The following is a 13,329-nucleotide window of genomic DNA, read 5'->3' as shown; positions in this document are numbered from 1 at the left end:
CGAGGAGGTGCAAGACAAGTGGGACAATCACGCGGGCTAGCACGTGGCGCGACAACGAGCGATGGGCGTGCGATGGTGGCAGGGGGCTCCGACAGTGGTCGACGGGCAAAGGGAGGCTCTCTCTGGTTTCTCTCTGGTTTTCTAAGCTCAAAGAGAGATCAACAATGGATAAAGCAAGCTTGTTGAAGAAGATGAAGCCAGCTGCAACTTGGAGGGATCTAAAATGCCTAAATATTCCCTTAGTTTGATCATTTATTGGCCCCCACTTGTTCATCCCTATTCTCAGCCAATTATGCTACACAAATTTTCCCCTAGAAGCTTCATTTGATGCCTCAAATGTTGCACACACCTTGGCCTACGAATTTTGGACCAATTCCCCCAAATCCACTTCAATTCCTCTTCAATTCTCTTCCAATTGGATTCAATTTGATGTTCATAAATCCCACCAAGGTGCCATCATCCCAAACAACATTTTTCTCATCAATTTGTACAATTTAAATCCCAAAAACATGACCAAAATCAGCCCTTTGATTTTCTCAATTAAAAACAGCCATACTTTGAAATTTTGCCAAAAATCTCGGTATGCAGAAAAATTTTCGGAGGATGAGTCGAAGATCCTAAAATGAATTGTGACACGATAGAACTTTCAATTTCTAAAAGTAGGTTTAAATTCGCGGTTAATTTCAACCAGGTGTGATTTTAGCGTGACCTAATCTATCGAGTAGCTTTTATGAATTTTTTAATTCGATTGACCCATGGTCGATTATTTTCGAGCAATATTGTACATCTTCGACACATTGGCGACTCTAGGTTGTCGTGAAAATCTCAAGACTTCAAATACGGACACATGGTACCAAAACGATAGAAAAATCGGTCTAGTGCCAATCGACGAAAATTTTGCAATTAGGTGGAATCACCCACACTTAATCACATGACTCAGTCGAGTCAACCTATATCTAGTCTCTAATTTATTTTTAATTGTGCCATAATGACTCTTATAGGTTAGTACGGTTGAGCAGTCGATTCCTAGTTGAATTCTCAAGTCTATTACATTTAGATTCCTTAATGGTTTCACCTAATAAATTAGTTATCCCATGAGTGATCAGTTCAGGGAAAAGAATTATAGGTGTGTCGATGAAAAACTCAACTTATTCAATCAAAAACAAAACCCGAAAATCAGGATGTCACGGGACCTGATAAGTTAGCCTTGCAAATTAACAAATTTTGTTCAGCTGTTGAAAGTAGGAGCAATGCAACATTGATTGCAAGAGAGTTTGATCCTTACAAAGAAATTGTGCAAATATTGAAAGCCATACTTGAGATTAAGCAAGACAGAAAGTTTTTTTTTTTTTTTTGCATTATCACATTTTGCTGAAAAGAAAGACAACATGCAAATTTTTATGAACTTGGATGACGATGAAGAAAAAGTTGAGTGGCTAAAGTATAAGTTGGAAGAGCATAATAGTCGTCACTAGGATGCTAGTTACTTGTTTGAGCTCTTTTATATTAATTTATATTGTAATGTGAGACTTATTTTTGATTGGTTATTTGCACTACTTGTGAACACTTTTTCTAATTATGTTCTAATGTGAGACATATGTTTTAGTTTGTATTCATTTGATTAGGTGGAGTTTGCCTATATGGATGATAATTGTTCCATTGATGGATGATTATTCGTCACTTTTCTTACTATTTTGTTACTTCAAATAGATATAGACAATTCTCCTGAAAGAGAAATCCATGAAAAAGATGATGAGAAATATTGAAAACTTGTGGAAATTACTTAAGCCGCAATCATTTATAAAGCAATATACAGTCACAAAAAACCTTGTAGGACATCATTGTTGACACCCGAAATTTTCGTCGACATTTTAAATAAACATTTTGCAAAAATATAAAAAAAATGAATAAAAAAATGAAGTGAAAACATAAAAAATGTAAAGAAAATGAAAAAAAAGAAAAAGAAAAGGAAAACGTGGACGAGGGGAGGCTCATTTTTTCGCGCGCGAATTCTCTCTCACGAGTTCTCTCTTGGAAAAAAAGGGCTGAACGGTTTCTCTCGAAAAAGAACGCTCGCTCTCTCAAAAAACGTCGGAGAGGCTCTCTACTCACGGGAAACTCTCTCTTTTCTCTTTAGGGCTCTCTCGATTCTCTCTCGGTTCGCTCGATCGCGGGGACATCGGGGAAAACGGTGGCGGTAACGGCAACGGTGACGACGCCATCGTCTATCTCTTCACGGATCGAGGCATTCTCTTAAAGATTTCTTGGATTTCTGGCGGAAAGGAGAGAACGGGTTTCTCCCTCTCAATCACTCTCTCGACGGGGTCTCAAATCTCCAGCGAAAACCAGAGAACCGGTCTCTCCCTCTCAATCGCTCTCGGTTTCAATGTTTCTGAGAATTTTTTCGACGGATTTCTCTTTCGCTTTGAGGCAAGGATTGGTGACATCGGCGACGCCCACGCTTAACTAATCTTCACTCTGGATCGGGCTCACGGATCGGTGAGTTCTCTTTCTATCACTCTCGATCCGTTAGGGTTTCGTTCCTGTTTCAATCCGTTCGGGTCGTGGATTCTGAATTCTCTCTCTCGGGTTTTTCGCTTTTCTTTCCCGAGCTCCGGTTGGAGGCAAGGTTTTCCTCCATTGGCGAGCAATTGAAGATCAAGCGCCTACGGTAGGAGATTGTGAGGATCTAATTCTTTCTCGGAGACCGGACGCTTGCTCACTCGATCGGTGATTCTCTTTCTGGATTGGGCTCGTTAGATCAAGTTCTCTTTCTCTTTATTGATTGCTCTGTCTCGCACACGATCTGTTACTCTCTCTCTTGGATTGTTCTCGACTTGATTGCGATCCGTCTTTCACTCTCGTTCTTTCTTTTTTGATTTTGTACTTGTATCCGCTTTCTAGTTTCGAAGTTGCGTGCTTTCATTAGCCTCTTATGCCAAGTCACCTTAGCTTGTGTGTCGGTCATGTTAATTGTCGTGTTCATGATGTTCTGTTTGGTGCCATTTACTCCATAACCTGGAAATGTTCTCCACCTGTCGATAAAATTCCTAAACTAGATCAATGTGTGTTTCGATTCAGATTCTAATTGAGAGCTTCCTTTGCTTGATCGATACATTAGTTTTGTTGTATAGACTTTACTTGTATTTCGTTTCCTTTCATTTCAAAACTTAGTAGCTAGCCATTTTAGGATTTGTTATTAAAATTCTTGGATTAGATACATATCTAGTGCAAAGCAAGCTGAGCAAGCAGGACACGCACAAGAAGAAAGTTGATTTGTTTTAATTAAAATTGGTCCCCTGCTCTTTGCTGTGTTCATTTTTTAGAGTTCCTTGTTCACAATATTGAATGTGTTCTCTGCCCAAAAGTTGTGAATTCATTGGTGCACTTCAATCTGGACTGCTGTCTGGCATTTTCCCCTTTGATGAGTTTGTAGTTGTCATTAGACCGGTATGAGTTGTGCCCGAAGTTCAACTTAGTGGAGAAACATTTCCTCAGCAGCAAATGATTTTATATCAGGAAAGGATTTTATATCTTTGGTGTCCGATCTGTGAACCTGGCATCTAATGCTTACATTTAGCTTTTGCTAGGGCCAGCAACAACAATGTTGTTTAAGTTTGTCAAAGAAATGCCTAAACATGAAACTGAATGGAGGCTGGATTACGATTCTCTTTTAGGCATATTTTTTTTTTACATGAGTTATCATTCAACTATTCCCTGTTGTCTTGACAGATATGGTTTATGAGAAAGAGTAGAAGCTAAGGATTATGATCAAAATGCATGGGCTTAGTGATGGACCATTTTGGCTGATTTCCTATGCTTGTTTTCTCTCCTTATCTTCAATCTACATGCTGAATCTGATTATCTTATCTTCTTTGAACTTGATTTGCCTTGATCTGCAAATTCGTATACCTGATATGTCACTTTCTGTTTTGGCTGAAACGAGGTGCTAGATGAGGTTTTTTGACCTCGAGCCATTCTAGACATAAAAAAAATACACTTCTAGAGCTTTGATTTGATATGTCCTGAACGGATGTCATTTGGTCGCTCAAAAATACTTACAAAGTCTGTTGATTCTGCAGTAGTTTTAGATTGAGTTGTTGTTCTGACTTACAGCGATTTTCTGTTTTAATTGGAATGAGCTAGTAGGTGACATTATTAGGACTTAATGTCTTCTAGAGATTTGTAATAGGCATCTCAAGCTTTAAAATGACATGTTTCACGCCTGAATCGACCATCATTTGTCATGTTTAACATTTTTTTTCTAATCCATTCTGAAATCTGGAATTTGCCTTGGTCAGAAATGCATATTCTGTTTTTGGGTGGGCCTGATTGTCGCCACTTTCCTATGATCTTTTGAGCATAGATTTTGAGGTTGATAATACCAAAAAAGTAAATCACGTGTGGGATGGTCTTGCTCTATTGTTCTCTTTTTTAGCAAAGTTCTGTTGTTTGATAATTGATATTAGATATCCACCATCAAACCAACTTCCAGCACTAATCACTTTGCCCAATAGCTTATTTGTGTTCTACCGATCCAAACTATGTGTGTTTTTGTTTGTAAAGATGTCCAGAGTTATGTTGTTCTTTAGTATCGATATTTCTTTGCTTGTTGTTCACATGTCCTGGTGTGTGGAATTGTTTAGCTGTGTCATTGATGTGCTGTTCGATGTTCATGTGTGCATTTGCTATGTTAACTGATGTTGAAGATGTACATAATATTAGTCCTATAAGCTACTGGACATGAGAAGTTCTTATATGAATGACCTGAGACTAATGTTATGTAGTTCTTAGGGTGCATAAATATGCATGGTGAGATGGGCATGTATGGATATGGATTGCTCATCACATTGTCATCGTTTCCAACTTTGAATATAATACGAATGTTTGCTGGCCATTTTGTTCTCATGGGGAATGTGAGGATTTTCAATGTCATTTTGGGAGTGTTCTAGTTGTGTGAATATGTAGAGAGAATGTTGCATTGATGTTACATTTGTTTTTCATTAAATTGGGGCAATTCAAGGCTTGAAACATATAAGAAATGATAATATTCCATGTTGCCCTGCTCTATGGTAGATTGACTAGTTCATATTCTAGTATTTTTGGAAATTCATGTGTTGATATGATGATAGTGTCCCTTTGAGATTTATTTGGGATATCACCTAGAATTTGATCTAGAGACTTTGTGACTTTAGTCACTCTTTTTGAATACAAAAGATGTCTTTCTTTTGATTGTTTTGATACGTGATATTTGCTTCTCTCATTTGCATGTACCTAGTTATTAGTTTCTTGGACTGATTTAGAATAAGTTCCTAAACATGGATAAAGCATGAAGAGGGTGGAGGTCGATGTCCATTCCAACCGTTGTCATGTACTATTTGTTTTCCCGACATATGTCTCGGGTTTCATGCATTGTATAAAATCCGACGAGTTGCGGGTTTCCTTTCTTTTTCAATTGTTTTCTCTTTTATATTTTTAGAATTGCATGATTAGGTTTAACTGCTTTTCTTGATTGTTTACTTCATGTTTTGCAATTTCATTTTCATTGATTGTTTTCCTTTCATTTCTTAGGAATAGAATAGAATAGAATAGAATGAAGGGAATCCACCATGCATGCATGATTACTTAGTCTAGAAATAATGATCCTGAAAATATAAAAAGAAACGCATGGACATGTTAGGAAAAAACACAACATATTGTTTAGGTACTAAAAGGGCGTTAATAGAACCCGAGTCCTCGAACCTAGATATCTGGTTGCGTAGGAATCGAGGGAACTCTCCCGACCCTCGATTGGGTTTCTAGCCGACCCCCAAAATGAGGCTAGTGGTGACTCCTGTATATTCTTAGATTGTTAAAACAATTAGATCGCATAAATAAACCCGATGTCACGTGGGGTACGAGCTTGGGAGAGCTCGCGATCTCGTGAGGAAACTCCCATGATCCAAGTATCCCTAAACCCCGACCTTTTCCCCCTTGGACTTTTCGAGGGGCGGCGAGATCGGCTCGCGACAATCATCATAAATTAGGAAATGCATGGTTAGGAGAGTTGATGGGTGAAGATGCTAATCCAATAAGGTGCTATCAAGTGTTTAGAATGGATAAAATTGTATTTAATAATTTAATGCATGATTTAGAAACACACTATGGTATTGAAGGAACTAGGAATATTGATGTTATAAAAATGCTTTGAATATTTCTTTATATTTTAGGACATGATATAGGTAATAGGTTAACACAATAGCACTTTCAACTCTCTAGAGAAACCATAAGCAGGTACTTTAGCTTAGTATTAGATAAAGTATGTAAAATGGGAAAAGTTATGATTCAACCGGTTGATTGGCAATTTAAGGATGTTCCAAAGAAGATAAAAAAAAAAAATTGAAGATTTTATCCATATTTTAAGGTATGTTTCTATTATATAATAAAAAGAAAGAACTACATACAAATTTTGATCATATAATAATATTTGTGTTTTTGTTTCAGAATTGTATTAGAGCTATTGATGGCACATATATCCCAGTGGTAATACAACAAAAGATCATATTTGTGTTATTGGTCGAAAATGTACACAACTCAAAATGTCTTAGCGGTGTATAATTTTAATATGCAATTTATCTATATTTGGGCTGGTTGAGAGGGACAAGCCCATGATACTTGTATTTTCTATGAAGCCCTAGGGAGACGTGATGTGCAATTTCTTCATTCTCCTCCAAGTTTGTTAATTAATGATTTTTGTATATTAATATGTATTAATATGGTCTATCTTGATTAAATTTACATTATCTTTGTGTAGGTAAATATTATTTAGTAGATGCCAGATATCCGAATTCAACGGGTTTTTTGGAACCATACAAAGAAGTTAGATATCATTTGCCAGAATTTCAACAAGGTCTTGCCCCTACAGATTATTGAGAAGTATTGAATCGTGTTCATTTCTCGCTATAATCAGAAATTGATCAAGCCTTTGGTGTATTGAAGAAGAAGTGGAAGATTCTAGAGTATATGCCAAATTTTCCATAAGCAAGTAAAAATTGTTGTAGCAATGATGGTTTTATATAATTATATACGTCGAAAGGCTGTCAATGATAGACATTTTGCAAGAGTGGATTTGGATCCCAATTATAGATATTCAATTGATCTTGATAGTACAAATGAAAGGGCTAGTACTTCAAATGATAATTTATTTTCAGACATTGCGTGTTTACGTAATCAAATAGCAATGAGTTTAGTAAACACTTAAGGATGTTTGTAATTTTCAATGAAAATCTATTTCTTTCTTCGATGCCTATGTAACCATGTTTATTATAATGAAATTATTTTTTTTTATTGAGAAAAAATCAACATTGATGTATTTTTTTACTTATGAATTTATTAATATATCTTTTTTACATTACACCTCAGTGCGAAAAAAAAAAAAAGTCATTGTTTTTATTTTCAATTTTAAAAAAGAAAAAAATTTTAAAAAAAAGCTTAAATTGGTCATGCCAAAGGACTTCCCAAACATGTGTTTATCAAACGGCATTCCCCCAAAGTTGCTTCTCAAAACACTTTTGAATTATAGTTTACCAAGCAGTTTTTGCATTTCATCAAAACCCTTTAGACTAAAGGCCTTTACATTTCCTTAAAGGTTTTCCAAATGCACCCTTAATCGTCTAACATACCTACGTTATCTTAATTGTTTTAGCTATTAAAACACAAATAGTTTGGTAGTCAACTTCTCCTTGCTCTTTTTTCGTATTGAGGTACTCAACTTTAAGATGGTGGTAGATGCATCAAATTTGATTTACGTCAATTGTTTTCTTACATTGGTGGGTTGTCCTTCTTTATACAATATAGAAAGATATGCAAAAGGAAAAATATAACATTCAAAATATTATAGGCAGTGGGTTCATATATTAATTCAATCATAATGTTTGATAAAGTATCTTTCGTTAAACCTGTCAATATGATAACTAAAAGGTTATCATATACTTTTGTTTTTTATTTAATGGCAATCTGAATAGTGAGTCTACCGCATCAAGCTTTAAGTACTTGTGACTTAAAGGCCGTTTAGTTACGATTGTATTGATTACGCATAACCAAACACTGTTTTTAATAAATTTATTGTCTAACAATCGGCCTTTATGCTTGAAAGCAAACCTGAAGTCTCTGAATAGGCATTTTATATACCCAACGAGGTTCATGTCCAAGCCTAGGTTTACAGGATTACATGCGCACTAGTTTGAATAAATACTTACAGTTTGCCACATCATTTAGGGAACCTATTTAATGTTATGGAGAAAAAAACACTACAAGTGCCATAACTTAGCATAAAGAAATACTTAAGTGCCATAACTTACAAAATGTACACTTGAATGCCACATTTGAAGAAAAGTGGGACACATGAGTGCCACCTCCGGCGAAGCTAGCCGGAAATCATACGTGGCATTTAAATATTAATATTTCTCGCCGAGGTGGCTCGCCGGAGAGCTAAGTCAACTCTAATTCACCCCAAACGACGTCGTTTCGGGTGTTGGCCAAAATAAAACCCTTAAATCAGCCAAAACAACGTCGTTTTGGCATAATTTGATTTTGATATAATATAAAAATTAATTTAATTTAATTTAAAACAAAATGATAATATAATTTATATTTATTAAAAAAAAAAAAAGGAAACGGAGGAGGAGGGAAGGCGCTAGCGGCTAAGAGCTGAGCCCTTGTTGTCGCCACCTCCCCGCCATCGCCGGGAAGGTGGGGGAGGGTCGGTCGGGCTGTCGAGCCGGCCGAGGGCTGCGGCCCCAGCCAACTGGCAGCGAAGGGCCTACATGCCCTCACCCCGGTCGGCTTGGCAGCCCCAACCTCACCACCGGCTACCTCCCTCCTCCTTCCCCCTTTTTTTCTTCCTCCTCCTCAACCGCCGGCTGCTTCCGCTCCTCCTCCTCCCCCTTTTTTCTTCCTCCTCCTCAACCGCCGGCTGCTTCCGCTCCTCCTCCTTCCCCCCGGTCCCCCGGGCGAATGCAGGCGAGGTCGCGACCCTCGCCCAAATCCGACGAGCGTCAATGGCCCTCGCTGAATCGACCCTCATCGAGCGGTGGCCCTTGGCCGGCCGGGCGAGGGCCGTCGGCCCCGATCTAGGGCAAGGGCTCGGGAGCCCTCGGCTGGCTGGTCGGCTAGGGTCGCCGGCCCTTGGCCGGACCCGACGACCCCAGCCAACCCTCCCCCCTCCGTCATCGGCCCTTCCCAGCGACGACGAGGAGGCGGCGGCAGTGGCTGAGGACGCCTCCCCCCATTTTTTTTTTAAATTTTTTTAATTTTAAAATTATTATTTTTAAATATTTTAACTAAATTTAATTTAATTAATTTTATATTATTTTTTATCACAGTAACTCAAAACGACGCAATTTTTGCATTATTTGGCCACGTCAGTGCATCGTTTTGCACTCGTTTTGCCGGAAAAATGCAACGTATGCAATTTGGCCAGATTTTGGCCGAATTGGCATTCAAGTGATCCATTTTGCTCCGATTTTGATACTTAAGTGTACATTTCGTAAGTTATAACACTTAAATGTCCATTTCTGCAAAGTTATGGCATTCCAGAGGTCCGCATCTCAATGTTATGAGTCTTAATATCTATAACATTACTCCATTCAAAATTGCTAGAGCTAATTAAGAGCGTGTTTGTTCGAATTATTAAATTCTTGAACTATTCATCATTGTCCAATATCATCCCTATATCCAACGAGTTACGAAATGTTTGAGGCTGAGTCCTATTGCTGAAAACCCTCTGCATAGTGCTGTATATTATTATAGTGACTTCCTACTTTTAGTTTATGTATGCCTGCAAGCTCTTAAATGTAGATGGCTTCATTACTTTTTTTAAATGTCTACATTCTCAGTTACAAGTTGGAGTAAAACCTTTCATTTGGTTCGTTGATACTTCAATTAGCTTTTATTTTTATTTTCCTTGCATAAATAAATCAATAAAACACCAAATTTGCTCAGTTAAACCGATGCATTATGGGGATATACGATAGAATATTCTTTGAAACAAAACTCCAAATGTCAAGCCCTTCAACTTGGAAGTCTCATTCTGACCAAAAACAAATTGGTAGTCTAATGCATTTTCCTTACGCAAGATAAGATGTATGAAGTACTTACAAGTGAAACAGACACAACTTCTTCAAATTATGGTAAACACACTTGACACATTCATATTTTAACTTCGCTATAACGTACATATATTCATAGCATATCTATTCATGAATTTTTTGTGACGTGTCTAAGTAATCTTTATCATTGAAATGACGACATTGACAAAAGCAGGCTTTTCCTTAGACATGCGAGCAGCAAGTTGAGCCCTATATCTCTTAAAGATCTCATCCATGATCTCTTCACCAAAGTGATCGATGAGCAAGGGCTCGGCCACAGCTCTCATGCACCTAGCCAAATTGTATCCCCCATCCTTCGAAACAACATTGGGGTCAAAATCTGTGTCAAATACATTCCAATTCACTTCGGATACCTCCAAGCAATCGATTAGAATGAACCTTGCTTTTGGACCTCCAATCGTACTTCTTTTGGTGAGGGCGTGTATTGAGGGATGTTGAAAGAGTCTAGTTTCTCTTCTTCTATAAGTCCCTGCATTAGTGTTAGATATAAAATTTTAGATTCTGCTACCAAAAATTAGAAAAATTGCAAAATCATAAGTTGTTTATATCTCCATGAAAGTCACAGTTACTTGATTATGTAATTGGGAATGTAACTATTGCATACTACTAGTATATGTATTTTCTTCTCATGTAAATTTGGATTCCATTTTCTACACCATGCCTAGAGGGAACGAGTGCGTAGTGGAAGCACCTAATAATTTTGTCTCTTCTACCCTGATTTTCTTGAATAGATTCCTAAGGAAGAGAAATCGCATGAATTATGTAGGATTTCCAAATTTTGCTATTGCTTTTGTTCAAAAATTTCATGTGAAAGTTCTAGCTAGAGGTTCACAAGAAATTTTTTGAAGTCATCTAGCATATACTTTAGGTACTTGAGAATAAGGAATAAACATATAAATCGCATTATAATGTCATTTTTTTGCTGTCCAATTGATTGTTATGATTGGTCTTGGAGTGCCAAATTTTTACCAGAGGCAGTAAGAACAATCTACCTCAATTTTGTCCTAATATTTCATGTGATTATTCAAGTTCTCTTTTGATTTTTTTTTTTTTTGGGTTACCTCGGAGACCATCTCATAGAGAGCAATTGCCAAGAGCTCCCAAATGTAGCAACACTCTTCACTTGAAAGATCGTCGCTTCTTCGACCGAGGAGGGTCAAAACCATACGCCCTCCCACCACCACCTCTTGCCCACGACACTCCAAGAACGTTGAGAAGTCCCTTTGGAATTGCTCGTAGTATGCCCTAAGCACCTTCGGAGGGCTCGATCTCGCCATGTATATGTTGCCTTTGTTTCCCTCTAATCCTTGTGGGACCTAACAAAAAGAAAAGAACGAACAGAGAGAGTGAGTTTGACTTACAACTACTGTCCAAGAAAACCCTAAAACTGTGCCTCCCCGGTCTCATACTTCACTTTACCCAATAAAAGAAGTGGTTAGACAATAGTTTCAGAAAACAATATCAATAATGAGAAGAGTATTTATGGACAAGATGTTTCCCTTGAGGCTGTACAAATGAAACTGGGGGCCAAAAATTTACCTGCGACAGCCACATGAGGCTATATGAAGAATGAATCAAGTGCAGGCTCTCTCGAGCGAACAATCTCCCATAGAAGGAACCAGGAACACCATTGAAGAAGCATGGCAATGTTGCCGACGCTCCATACTTGCTCTTCATTTGCTCACTCAACTTCTCTTTGAATCTCGGCAAGAGGCTCCCGAAGATGGTATTGAAGTCATTCCCTGGGAGATCGTTTAAGAACACTTGGAACTCCGGCAGCTCATGGTTCGTCGCCTTGCAGAGATCAATCATAATGGTGATGATCTCAGACATGGCGAAGAGACTGTTGGGGCCAGAGGAACAGCCCAAGTCCGCGATGGCGAGGCTTCCCCAGAAGGTGGTGTCGACAGCGGAGAAGAGAGCTCTAACAGCTGCCTCGGTTATGGGCTTCGTCATCGATATCACCTTTCTCTACAAAAGGAAAAGGAGAAAGCATTAACTGAAGATAGAGAGAGAAAGTTTGCATCTTTAGTTTTTTCATGTGCAAAGAAATAAATCTCGTTTGTTACCTATACCTTCCATTCTCGTACAATGATATATTGATGATTGAAAAGTGGAACTTCATATAGAATGACCAATTTTATGCATTCCATATATTTGCTATATTAATCCAAATTAGAGTGTCACGTAATGAGTTTGTCCCATATTGCGATCTTGCGAGATCTAGCACTTTAATATACCCCTTTTGGGTACATTCTTATTCATGAGAAATCTTGTTGATTAAAAAATATATTTGCGAAGTAGGGTGATCATTTGAATTCTTGAATGATAAGTTGCACTTTAATGTTCCCCTTTCAGGTACATTCTTCTTCAAGAGAAATCTCGGTGATTGAAAATGTATCTATGAATTAGGGTGATCATTTAAATTCTGGAATTAATAGTCACATGGCCTCAAAGGGTAGAATAAAATGGCGTTTTTGTATATAGAATTTCAAATCTTGGTAAACGAAAAAGAACCCTAGTTTGAGATAGAATGAAGAGATTATATTGCGGTACATCATCAGCGAAGCAATCTTTAGATGCAGATTAATCCAAGATTTTATGTGCCCACTGTGGGACAATGAGAGACGTACCTGAAGCAATGAGTTGTTAGCATAGCTTGTTTCTCCCATTCCTCCATTCATGTGCAGTACTTGCATGACTTCCATCTCTCTCTCTCTCTCTCTCTCTCTCTCTCTCTCTCTCTCTCTCTCTCTCTCACGTGTGCGTGGCGCTGCTCTAATTGGCTTGCGTTTAAATTGGTTTGAGACTTCTATTTATAGACATTTGTGTCTCGACGTTTCACATTCATTCTAAGTGGACTTTCAGTTCGAGTGTGAAACACGCATGGGCATGATTTTGCTCGGATATGTCCACTTGATGGGACCTCTCTCTGCCGTGTGAATTCTTACTCCTTCCAAATAAAGGACAAAATTAGGCAAGATACTTGTGAGATTCATGTCGGCATGTGCATCCATACATAGGACAAGTCTAGATACACGTCATATTGCCATGTATGTGGTTGAAATTAAAGACGTAATTTATTTTCATGAGTTTTATTAACGAGTTGTCTTAAAACACTAGGCGAAAAAATTAAATAACAAAAAAAAAAAAATCAATGCACTTCGAAAATTCAATTCGT

At 37.9% G+C, this 13,329-nt stretch overlaps 1 pseudogene; it reads right to left on the bottom strand.

Annotated features, from left to right (window-relative positions):
- Positions 1-10,258: 10,258 nt before the first annotated feature.
- On the bottom strand, positions 10,259-12,908 carry LOC120296412 (annotated as a pseudogene).
- Between the last annotated feature and the right edge of the window lie 421 nt (positions 12,909-13,329).

The sequence above is a fragment of the Eucalyptus grandis genome, chromosome 1 (genome assembly GCF_016545825.1).
Source record: "Eucalyptus grandis isolate ANBG69807.140 chromosome 1, ASM1654582v1, whole genome shotgun sequence".
NCBI lineage: Eukaryota > Viridiplantae > Streptophyta > Magnoliopsida > Myrtales > Myrtaceae > Eucalyptus > Eucalyptus grandis.
The sequence above is the reverse complement of the archived record's forward strand: the minus strand, read 5'-3'. Positions and strand labels throughout refer to the sequence as shown.